General features: G+C 36.0%; 1 pseudogene; it reads right to left on the bottom strand.

Annotated features, from left to right (window-relative positions):
* Nucleotides 1-7753: 7753 nt before the first annotated feature.
* Nucleotides 7754-8361, bottom strand: LOC123786765 (large ribosomal subunit protein eL18 pseudogene; annotated as a pseudogene).
* Between the last annotated feature and the right edge of the window lie 2953 nt (nt 8362-11314).

The raw sequence follows: 11314 nt of genomic DNA on the forward strand, positions 1-11314 counted from the left end.
GCCCTCTAGAGGCCTTGGAGAGGGCCTGTGCAAGAGACACCATCTGGTTCCACACAAATTTAAGGGCTGTTTGTTCCAGTTCTTTGAAAAATGTCATTGGTATTTTGATCGGGATGGCATTGAAAGTGTAGATTGCTCTGGGTAGCATAGACATTTTAACTATGTTTATTCTTCCGATCCATGAGCATGGAATATTATTTCATCTTTTTGTGTCTTCTTCAATGTCTTTCAAGAGTGATTTGTAGTTTCTAGAATATAGATCCTTTACCTCTTTGGTCAATTACAAGATAACATATCATTTTTGGTGCTATTGTAAATGGAATGGATTCCCTAATTTCTCTTTCTTCAGTCTCATTGTTCGTGTATAGAAATGCAGCTGATTTCTGAGCATTGATTTTGTATCCCGCCACATTACTGAATTGCTCTATAAGTTCTAGTAATTTGGGGGTGGAGTCTCTTGGGTTTCCCATATAGAGTATCATGTCATCTGCGAAGAGAGACAGTTTGACTTCTTCTTTGCCAATTTGGATACTTTTATCCCTTTTTGTTGTCTGATTGCTGTTAAAAGGACTTCTAGTACTATGTTGAATGATAATGGTGAGAGTAGGCATCCTTGTCATGTTCCTGATCTTAAGGGAAAGGCTCTCAGCTTTTCTCCATTGAGAATGATATTTGCTATAGGCTTTTCATAGATGGTTTTTATGAAATTGAGGAATGTACCCTATATCTCTACACTCTGAAGGGTTTTAATCAGGAAAGGATGCTGTATTTTGTCAAATGCTTTTTCTGCATCAATTGAGAGGATCATATGGTTCTTGACTCCTTTCTTGTTGATATGATTTATCATACTGATTGATTTGCGAATGTTGAAAGGCCCCAAATCGTCAAGGAATTGTTGAAAAGGAAAAACAAAGCTGGGGCATCACGTTGCCAGATTTCAAGCTATACTACAAAGCTGTGATCACAAAGACAGCATGGTACTGCAACAAAAAAAGACACATAGACCAATGGAACAGAATAGAGAACCCAGAAATGGACCCTCGGCTCTTTGGGCAACTAGTCTTCGACAAGCAGGAAAAACATCCAATGGAAAAAAGACAGTCTCTTCAATAAATAGTGCTGGGAAAATTGGATAGCTATATGCAAAAGAATGAAACTTGACCACTCTCTCACACCATACACAAAGATAAACTCCAAAAGGATGAAAGACCTCGATGTGAGACAGGAATCCATCAAAATCCTAGAGAAGAACATAGGCTGCAACCTCTTGACATCGGCCACAGCAACTTTTTTCATGACACATCTCCAAAGGCAGGAGAAACAAAAGAAAAAATGAACTTGTGGGACTTCATCAAGATAAAACGCTTCTGCACAGCTAAGGAAACAGTCAACAAAACTAAGAGGCAGCCCACGGAATGGGAGAAGATTTTGCAAATGACACTACAGATAAAAGACTGGTATCCAAGATCTATAAATAACTTCTCAAACTCAATACATGGGAAACAAATAATCAAATCAAAAAATGGGCAGAAGATATGAACAGACACTTTTCCAATGAAGACATACAAATGGCTAACAGACATATGAAAAAATGTTCAACATCATTAGCCGTCAGGGAAATTCAAATCAAAACCACACTGAGATACCACCTTACGCCAGTTAGAATGGCAAAAATTGACAAGGCAGGAAACAACAAATGTTGGAGAGGATGTGGAGAAAGGGGATCCCTCCTACACTGTTGGTGGGAATGCAATTTGGTACAGCCACTTTGGAAAACAGTGTGGAGGTCGCTTAAAAAGTTAAAAATTGAGCTACCCTATGATCCAGCAATTGCACTACTGGGTATTTACCCCAAAGATACAGACATAGTGAAGAGAAGGGCCATATGCACCCCAATGTTCACAGCAGCATTTTACACAATAGCTAAATTGTGGAAGGAGCTGAGATGCCCTTCAACAGATGACTGGATTAAGAAGATGTGGTCCATATATACAATGGACTATTACTCAGCCATCAGAAAGAACGATTACCCAAAATTTGGAGCAACTTGGATGGGACTAGAGAAGATTATGATAAGTGAAATAAGTCAAGCAAAGAAATACAATTATCACATGGTTTCACTCATGGAACGTAAGAAATAGCAGGAAGATTGGTAGGAGAAGGAAGGGAAGAATGAAGGGGGGGTTAACAGAAGGGGGAATGAACCATGAGAGACTATGGACTCTGGGAAAGAAACTGAGGACTTCAGAGTGGAGGAGGGTGGATGACTGGGATAGGCCAGTGATGAGTATTGAGGACACATATTGCATGGTGCACTGGGTGTTATATGCAAATAATGAATCATGGAACATTACATCAAAAACTAAGGATATACTGTATGGTGACTAACATAACATAATAAAAAATTTTTATTTAAAAAAAAGAGACACCATCTGTACCCTGCTTTCCATTACTTCTCAGGATGTCTTCTGCTCCATGTTGTTCTGCTGCTTGGAAGGCACTCGGGAGAGGTTCCAAGACCATGTTGGGGCACAGCATGAAGAGTGTTGTGACCTATTAGTGATAGGCATGGGGCTGAGGAATGTGATGCAGAAGATATCAGTTATTGTGGAGAAACATAAATAAAATGTTTGCCAAGGGAAGGTGGCTATGTTTATGGAGGATCTAAATCTGCTTTGTACAATGTGGTAGCAACTGAGCAACATGCTTTTGAACACTTGAAATATGGCTAATCACAACTGAAATGTGCTATAAATACAAGATATACACTGAATAGTGAAATATGCATATTGTTTGACAGTATTCCATTTGGATTGTTATTTTATGCTTGAGTTTTGAGAGTTCTTTATACATTCTAAAAAGTAGTCCTTTGTCAAATTTAATTTGTGATTTCAAAATATCTTCTCCCAGTCTAATTTGTCTTTTCATCTCTTTAACAGAGTCTTCTGCAGAACAAATATTTTAATTGCATGAATTTTGGTTTATTGTTTTGCTTTATGTACTTTGTTTTTGTTGTCATGCCTAAGAACTCTTCACCAAGCCATAAATACCATGGGTTTTTCTCCTGCTATCTTCTAAAAGTGCTATTGTTTTACATTTATGTATAAATCTATAAACAATTTTAATTTGTTTTTTTCTTTTGTGAAGTTTATATCAAGTTTCCTTTCTTTTTTTTTTTTTTAAACATATTTATATCCAATTACACCAGCACCATTTGTTGAAAAGATTAACCTTCCTCCATTAAATTGCTTTTGAAAAAGATATTTGAGTGTGCTGCAGAGGGCTATTTTTGGGCTCTCTATTTTTTTCCATTAATGTTTGGTAGAATTCACCAGGGAAGCCATTTAATCTTGTTTTTTTTCTTTGATTTTTGATACTTATTCAATCTCTTTACTAGCTATAAGTTTATTCAGAATTTTTATTTCATCATAATTCAGTCTTGGTAGGTTGTGCATTTCAAAAATGTGTACATTTCACATAAATTATCCATGTAATTGGCATACAATTGTTCATAGTCTTTCTTTTCCCTGAAAAACTTTTTATAATTTAACCTCTTCCAATTCTTTTTTATTTTTTGCTTTTCTCTTTTTCCTTGAACATTCTAGATAAAGGTGTATCAATTTTGTTAATGTTTTCAAATAATTAATTCTTGTTTTCTTTTTTTTCCTATTGTTTTTCTGTTTCTTACTTTATCTCTGATCTCATCTCTATTATTTCCTTCATTCTGCTGGCTTTGTGTTTAGCTTTTTCTTATTCTTGTAGTTTCCTGGGGTGTTAAATTAGGTTGTTGATCTGAGATCTTTGTTGTTTTTAAATTTAAGACTTTATTGTATAATTTTCCCACTTAATACTGCTTTCATTGCATTCCACAAGTTTTAGTATGTTGGTTTTTTATTTTTATCTGTCTCAATGAATTTTATAAATTTTATTTTAATTTTTTTACTTATTTATTATTTAGGATTGTGTAGTTTAATTCCTACATATTTTGTTTTTTGTTTTCTGTTTATTTTCTCTGTTTTGTCATTTCTCTGTCTCTTTTCCAGGCTTTCTTCTCATTTATTTGAATGTATCTTTATTATTTTAAAAAATTACTTTAATTTATATATAGTGCTTTTTAGTGTGTTTGTTTTAGATACTTTAGTGGTTGCTTTGAGTACATTATATATTCCTACCTTATCACCCTCTACTGGTATCAACATCTTACCAGTTTGAGTTAAGTGTAGAAATCTTACCTCCCTTTATATTCTTTTTCCATTCACCATTTATAATTGTCTTATATATTTATCCACATATATTGAAAACCAAGGAGATTGTTATAAGCTTTTGCTTAACTGTTGAATATAATTTCAAAAACTCAGGGAGAGAAAATTCTTCTGTATTTACGCATATTTTTGCTTTTTACATTGGGACTTTCTTCCTTCTTTACATTCCAAGGTTTCTTTTTCATTGTTTCCTTTCTGTTCAGAAAAATTCCTTTAGTTATCTTTTTAGAACAAATCTATTGGTGACAAAATCTCTTACTTTTCCTTTGTATGAGAATGTCTCCATTACCTCTTTATTCACGAAGTTTGTTCTCATTAGATAAAGAATTCTAGGATGATAGTCTTTTTTTTTTTTTTTTGCAGCATTTGAAAGAAATCTGTGCCATTTTCTTGTTATTTCCATAGTTTCAAATGAGAAATCCATTGTCATCAAATTGTTTTTCACTTGTTAAGGCACTGTTTTCTCTGGTTGCTTTCAAGATTTCATCTTCTCCCTTAGTTTTTAGATATTTGACTATGATGTGTCTTAGCATGGATTTCTTTGTGTTTGCTATGCTTGTGGTTTGATCATCTTTAATTTATGAGCAAAAAGTTTAGGATTTTTGACCAATTTGGGAAATCTCCAACCATTTTTCTTCAAATAGTTTTTCAACCCCACCACTTTCTTCTTTCCTGGGATTCTGAAGGCATAAGTGTAAGGTATTTTATTTTTAGTCTCACAATTCCCCAAGGCTCTCTTCTTCTTCTTCTTCTTCTTCTTCTTCTTCTTCTTCTTCTTCTTCTTCTTCTTCTTCTTCTTCTTCTTCTTCTTCTTCTTCTTCTTCCCCTTCAGTCTATTTTCTCTGTGCTGATTGGGTCATTGATTTGGTTTTATCTTCAAGCTCACTTATGGTTTCTCCATTCTTTTTATTCTGCTCTTGAGTCCATCTATGGAAGTTTATTCTTCTTGTCATTATATTTTTCATGTCTATAATTTGTTTTTGCTTTATATCTTTCATAATTTTAGGTGAGACTTTCTTTTTCTTTGTGAGGACTATTTTTTTTTCATTTATTCAGCATGGTTACTCATTGAAACATTTTTCTAATAAAGATTTTTATTTATTTATTTGAGAGCAAGAGTGAGAGCGAGAGTGAGAGAGAGAGAGAACAAGTCAGGAAGAGGGAGAAGGAGAAGCAAACTCTCCCCTGAGCAGGAAGCCTGATGTGGGGCTGGATCCCAGGACCCTGGGATCATGACCTGAGCTGAAGGCAGACACTTAACTGACTGAGCCACCCAGGTGCCCCTGAAGCATTTTTTATGTTAGCTGTGATTTATGATTAAAATCTTTGTCAGATATTTCTAACATTTGTGTCATCTTGGTGTTGATATCTGTTACTTTTTGTACACAGTCTTTTTGAGAATGATTTTCAATTGAAATATTATTATTATAATTATTATTATTATTCTATGAGACTTTTGTATTATTTAAAACTTATGTTTCAGCAGGTACTGTGTTTCTACTCCAGAGAAGGGAAAGGAGCACCACCTAATTACTGGAAGATGTGTGTAAGTCCAGGTTTTCCATTTGACCTCTGTTGACATTGAGGATGCAGAAAATAGAGGAACCTTCTCTTTGGTTGGTGAGTTTGGTAGTGCATGTCCCCACTGAACTTTTTCTGATACCACTGCAGAAAGAAGAGGGAGAGGTGCTTTTTTGTCACTGGGCTGAACTGAATTTCAAGCTCCCCATGTGGCCTCTATTGATTTTGAAAGAAGGAGATATGCAGGGATGAAACTCACAGACTTTCACTCAGGCTTCTCTGAAACCATCGCAGCAGAAACTTGGGGCACCTAATTGCAGCTGAGCAAGAATGGAATTTAAGCTCCCCCCACTTGGCCTTTGGTGGTGTGAGTGGGTGGAGATGTAGCTTTTCTATGGTGTTTGTCCAGAGCAGAGCGGTTATTGTCTAAAAGTTTTCTGCCTTTTGAGGGTGCCCCATTCCTTGTCCTTTGACTAGAGAGAGTAAGCTTCCATGGGCCTTTTTATCTGTGCCTGTTGGTGTTTCCACATTGCTGGCTTCTCTGAACTCAGTATGAGAAGTATGAAAGAAAAAAAATACCTGGACATTGTATATAAAACACATATAAACAGATTCTGGAAAGTCCCTTATTTTCTCTACTTTTCAGAATCTGTTTATATGTGTTTTATATACAATGTCCAGGTATTTCAGCTATATTTAACAAGAGAAATAAGGAAAGCATTTCTATTCCATCATCTAACATTTACTTTTTTTTTTTAAGATTTTATTTATTTATTTGTCAGAGAGAGGGAGAGCGAGTGAGAGAGAGAATGAGCACAAGCAGGGAGAGCAGCAGGCAGAGCAGGCAGAGAGAGAAGCAGGCTCCTTGAGGAGCCTGATGTGGGACTTGATCCCAGGATGCTGGGGTCATGACCTGAGCCAAAGGCAGATTCTTAACCAACTGAGCCATCCAGGCATCCCCAACACTTACTTTCTGAAATAGTTTTGAAAAACAAGATACATAGCAAATCGTTAATTTGAATGATTTTATTAGTGCTTTTATTTCAGAACTGCTTTATTTTTTTCTAACATGTATTACTAACTTTAATATTTAATGATGACTAACCATGTTTCTTTTACAAGCACCACAATTCTTAACACCATTGTTTATTTTATAAAGAGTTTGGTTTTTTTTTTCAATCAAACTCTTATAGACAGGCCAATAACAGGCTTAATTTTATAGGCTTACTTTGTGTATGGAATTATTGGTTAATACATTATCATGAAGCTTCATAATTATATGACAAATTTCTTAAGCCTATTTTAAATATTACTGTCAAATTTGCTCTTCAGGTCCAATTTTATGACTTTTTAAATAAACTCCCATATGATTAATCTGAAAGTAGGGAACTCTGCTATAATTTAAAAAAAATCAATACCAAGTTCTTTCATATTCTCTAACTCCAAATCCAAATTTTATGCATTGGTGAAGAGTGGAACATTTAGCCACTTAATTTAATTTTTAGTTATTACAAAAGAAATACCTATATAAGGAAAAAAATATTTGCCTACTCTCCCTATTTTCACACATTCAGACCGTGAATTCATTAACTAGACTTTGTACTGTGCTCCTTATGAATGCTTCAGCTGTATAGGCCCTCACTTTTTTCATATCAAGATACCAAAGAATTAGGATTTGTTATCAGAACTTGCTGTCAATGGGAAGTATGTAATGATATTCTAGCAACCTCAGCAAAACATTTTCTTTTTTCAAAAATTTTTCTTTTTTTTCAGGGGCAGCTGGGTAGCTCAATATGTTAAGCATCTGACTTCAGCTCAGGTCATGATCTCACTTGGGGGTCCTGGGATGGAGCCCCTCATTAGGCTCCCCTGCTCCATAGGGAGTCTGTGTGTCCCTCTCCCTCTGCTCCTCCCCCTACTGGTGTGCTCTCTCTCTCTTTCAAATACATAAAAAAAATAAAAAAAATTTTTCACTTTTTTTTTCCCAGCATCCAAGATCTTTTTAATAACAAGGCAGGTTCTGGGGTTAGTTTTAGTACTGGCTGGCTCTGCAGCCTCTGGTGGCACTGGAACTTCTGGCCCTTGGATTGCAAACAGAGTTTGTTGTGGCTGTGCAGGGTTCCTGGGGCCTTGCTGAAATGCCTGTATACCTGTCAGCACTTGCCTGGACCAGAGAGCAAGATGGTACCACAGCCCTTAGGGACTCCAGGCCAACTGAATGAAGGTGAGGCTCTTGCCCCAACTTTGAGGATGCAGCTCTAGGCATGACTGCTCATGTGCAGTGTGCACACTTTCAGTCTGGGCACCTCCTGGGCATGAACATCTTCGGTTATAGTACCTCCAACAACAGCTGTTTTGTTTTCCCAGCCAGGCAGCTTCATCTTCCGGATCAGCCAGGATTGGGGCTGAGGCAGCTGGTTGCTGCAACTCATGAAAAACCACTTCAACACAAGTTGTCTAAATGTGGAGTTGGTTTATTGGGCAAGAGACCTGTACAACTTGACCAACAGTCTCAGGTAGATGTCCTGGCACTGAAACTTTCGGTGGTTGTTACGGATGTTGACTCCCATGATGGTGTCTCCTTATCAGTCAGGTCTGGAAAGAGAGAACCAAAAATTTTTCATGTTTTTCATGGAGATACTTTTGAGAAGCAATTTGAAGAATGTCTCAATTTGAGGTTGCCTGATGTTTTTTTGTGATTAGGCAGGGGCTCTAAAAGAGGCATGCCACAAAGGTGAGACATCTTTCTCTTATGTCCTTCCAGGTGCATGATATCAGCATAACTTATTTTGGTTATGTTAAATATAATCACTTGTTTGACGTGGTGTCTTCCTGATTTCTCCATTGTAAAGTTAGGGTATTTTCTCCCTTTCCAAACCCTATTCCTTAGAAGTGAGTTCCTATTTCCATCCACACTCAAGGCAGGTGGATTAAGGCCCACATTATGGAGAGGAGAATATCAGAGAATTTGTGGAAGTGTATTAAAACCACCACAATCTGTAGTACATTATTTATGAAAGATACTTTGATGCTACCCAGCTATCATTTTTCTACTTAAAGTTTTGCCCACCAATTTTAGTATTTATTAGTGGATCTTGGCTGCAGCTGTTATTATGATGGTCTTCCAATAGTGATTTTCTGTTTTTCTTGTTCCAAAATCAATATATGTAATTCTCCTGTAAGGAAGAGTTGTCCCCTCTCCCTCATTTATTTATATCAGTATGGAGTCATGAATATTTACTTTATGCTTTTAGGTTATAATTTAATACTATCATCATTTAATCTGTTGCTCTAATTCTTACAACTTTGGCCATTGGGAGCTCTTTCAAATTGACTGTTGTGTCCTTTTGACCTAGCTTCCTCACTTGCCTTTTTTTTTTTAAGCATCTACGTACTTTCTTGCACTTACAAGACGCTCCAGCACATCTAGTTTTTCCCCTGCCCTAGACTTAGAATCAGCATTTCTCTTTGCTTTAATCACAGAATGGTATTAGAATAACAATAGCTGGGCTCTAGGAGTTTTCATTGTTACTGGGGTGTCACTTCTTCTAGGCCTCCTCAGCAAGGAAGCTAGAAATACAAGTATGTACACTAACCCACACATGTCTACACATTATTTTTGTATCCCCCTGTTTTTTTATGTATTAAGACAACGATGAGTTCATATAGATATATCTGACTCTAATCCACTTCTACAGGGTTCCTTCTATTATCTTCTTCCTCCTCGTTCCTTCTAACTTCTTTATCCGACAACAAAAAAATGAACTTTCATACACTATACTGTATTTACTTGTTTGTTCAGCACTGTAAAACAGTGTCAGAATTTACCATGTAGAGTGCACTATTTATGGACATCATTTTGTCTTTAGACTTCCATATCTAGTCAAAATCCCAACATTCTGGTTGATTTTTAAAAACTTTCAGAGAGTAATGTCCTCTGTGAGGTACAGCTGAATGGCACTCGACATGTGAATGATCGTATATGCATCACCTCAGTACCTCTCAGTTCCTTAAAAAGTCCCTTGTATGATATCTTTGTCACCAAGCACTCCAATCTTCCAGAAACTCTTATATTCCTATTTTATATTTCTTCTTCCTGAAGAAATTCCTTCTTATAGAACATGTCTGTTGATAATCGATTCTCTCAAATTTTGCTTGAGAGAGTGGTTTTCTGAAAAACTGTCTCTTATAATTCTTATCTTTCTTCCTCTGTAAATAATAATTATGCTGGTAATGCTCAACCCTCAGCTTCCCTTCAAGATTTTCTTTTGGTCTTTAATTTGCAGAAGTTTAAAGTATAAACATGCCCTGGGGCAGTGTTTGTTTGTTTTGTACTTATCCTCCTTGATTTTTCTGAGCTTCTGTGGTTTGGTGCCTACCATTAATTTGCATTTTCTGAGCCATTTCTTTTATTGCCATTTATTTCTTATGCTTTATTCTCTCCCTTTTCTCCAGCTAGGAATCTAATTTGTTAAACTGTTGATATTTTCCCACAGCTCTTGGGTTCGCTACTGATTTTTTTTCACTTCTTTTTACCTTTGCATTTTATTTTATAAAATTTCTATTAACCTGTCTCCAAGTTCACTGACAGTTTCCTCAACTGTGTAGTCTTCTGATAAGCTTTTAAAGGCATTCTTTATTTCTGTTTCTCTGTTTTAAAAAAAAATTCTGACATTTCCATTTATATAACTTTTATAGTTTCCATATGTCTGCTGAAGTGATTTATATTTGATCTTATATACTTTCTACTTTTTACACTGGAGATTTTGGCATATTAATATTATTTTAAATCCTCTTACTGTTAGTTTCACTATCTGTGTGTTACTTGATTTTGATTCTGAAAATTGTTTTGTCTTTGGAATATGTTTTTTCTTGCCTTTTGATAGGCCTCATTTTTTTTGGTTTAAAACCGTATGTGTTATATAAGACAGTAAATACTGAAGTATGTTTGTTTATGTTTAAAAATGAGTGTGACTTTCCTTCTGTTAGGACTTTTGTGTGGGGATTTGTGTTTATATAGTCAGTAGCTGGACTGCGTTTGAAGTTTGTTATTGTTTTAGTTACCCTCAGTGTACCAGAGCCTTCAAATTGCTCATTTGATGCCTTGTGTTTATGGAGTGAGTTAATTTGCTAGAGCGTTTTGCTCAATGTTTGCTGCCCGCTTGTCTTTGGGACTCTTCACTAGGTTGTGGATCTTTCCTTCATGCTGCTCCCCAGGGAGAATCTGTCTTTAACAAACAATACAACATTTTCAGCCGCTATGTTTTTCCCTGTACTCATTAGTGTAGTGGTGGAAGATTAAGCCTGCATCTTTTGAAATTTATTTAAAATGTCTAGACGAATATTCTTACCAGCTTACATGGCATTCAACAGCATACCCACCAAGTATGTTGAGTTGTATTTCCCCCTGCAGGCACCAAAATCTCTCCAGATTACCTGTTGTTTGTTTGTTCTAATCTTTGGGCAAATCATTAACTTGCAGTTAGTCCAGGTTTTTCTTATTCTAAGAGTGGGAACTATATTCTCACCAG

This window comes from Ursus americanus, chromosome 9, assembly GCF_024610735.1.
Source record: "Ursus americanus isolate L20-20 chromosome 9, mUrsAme1.1.p, whole genome shotgun sequence".
Taxonomy (NCBI): Eukaryota; Metazoa; Chordata; class Mammalia; order Carnivora; family Ursidae; genus Ursus; species Ursus americanus.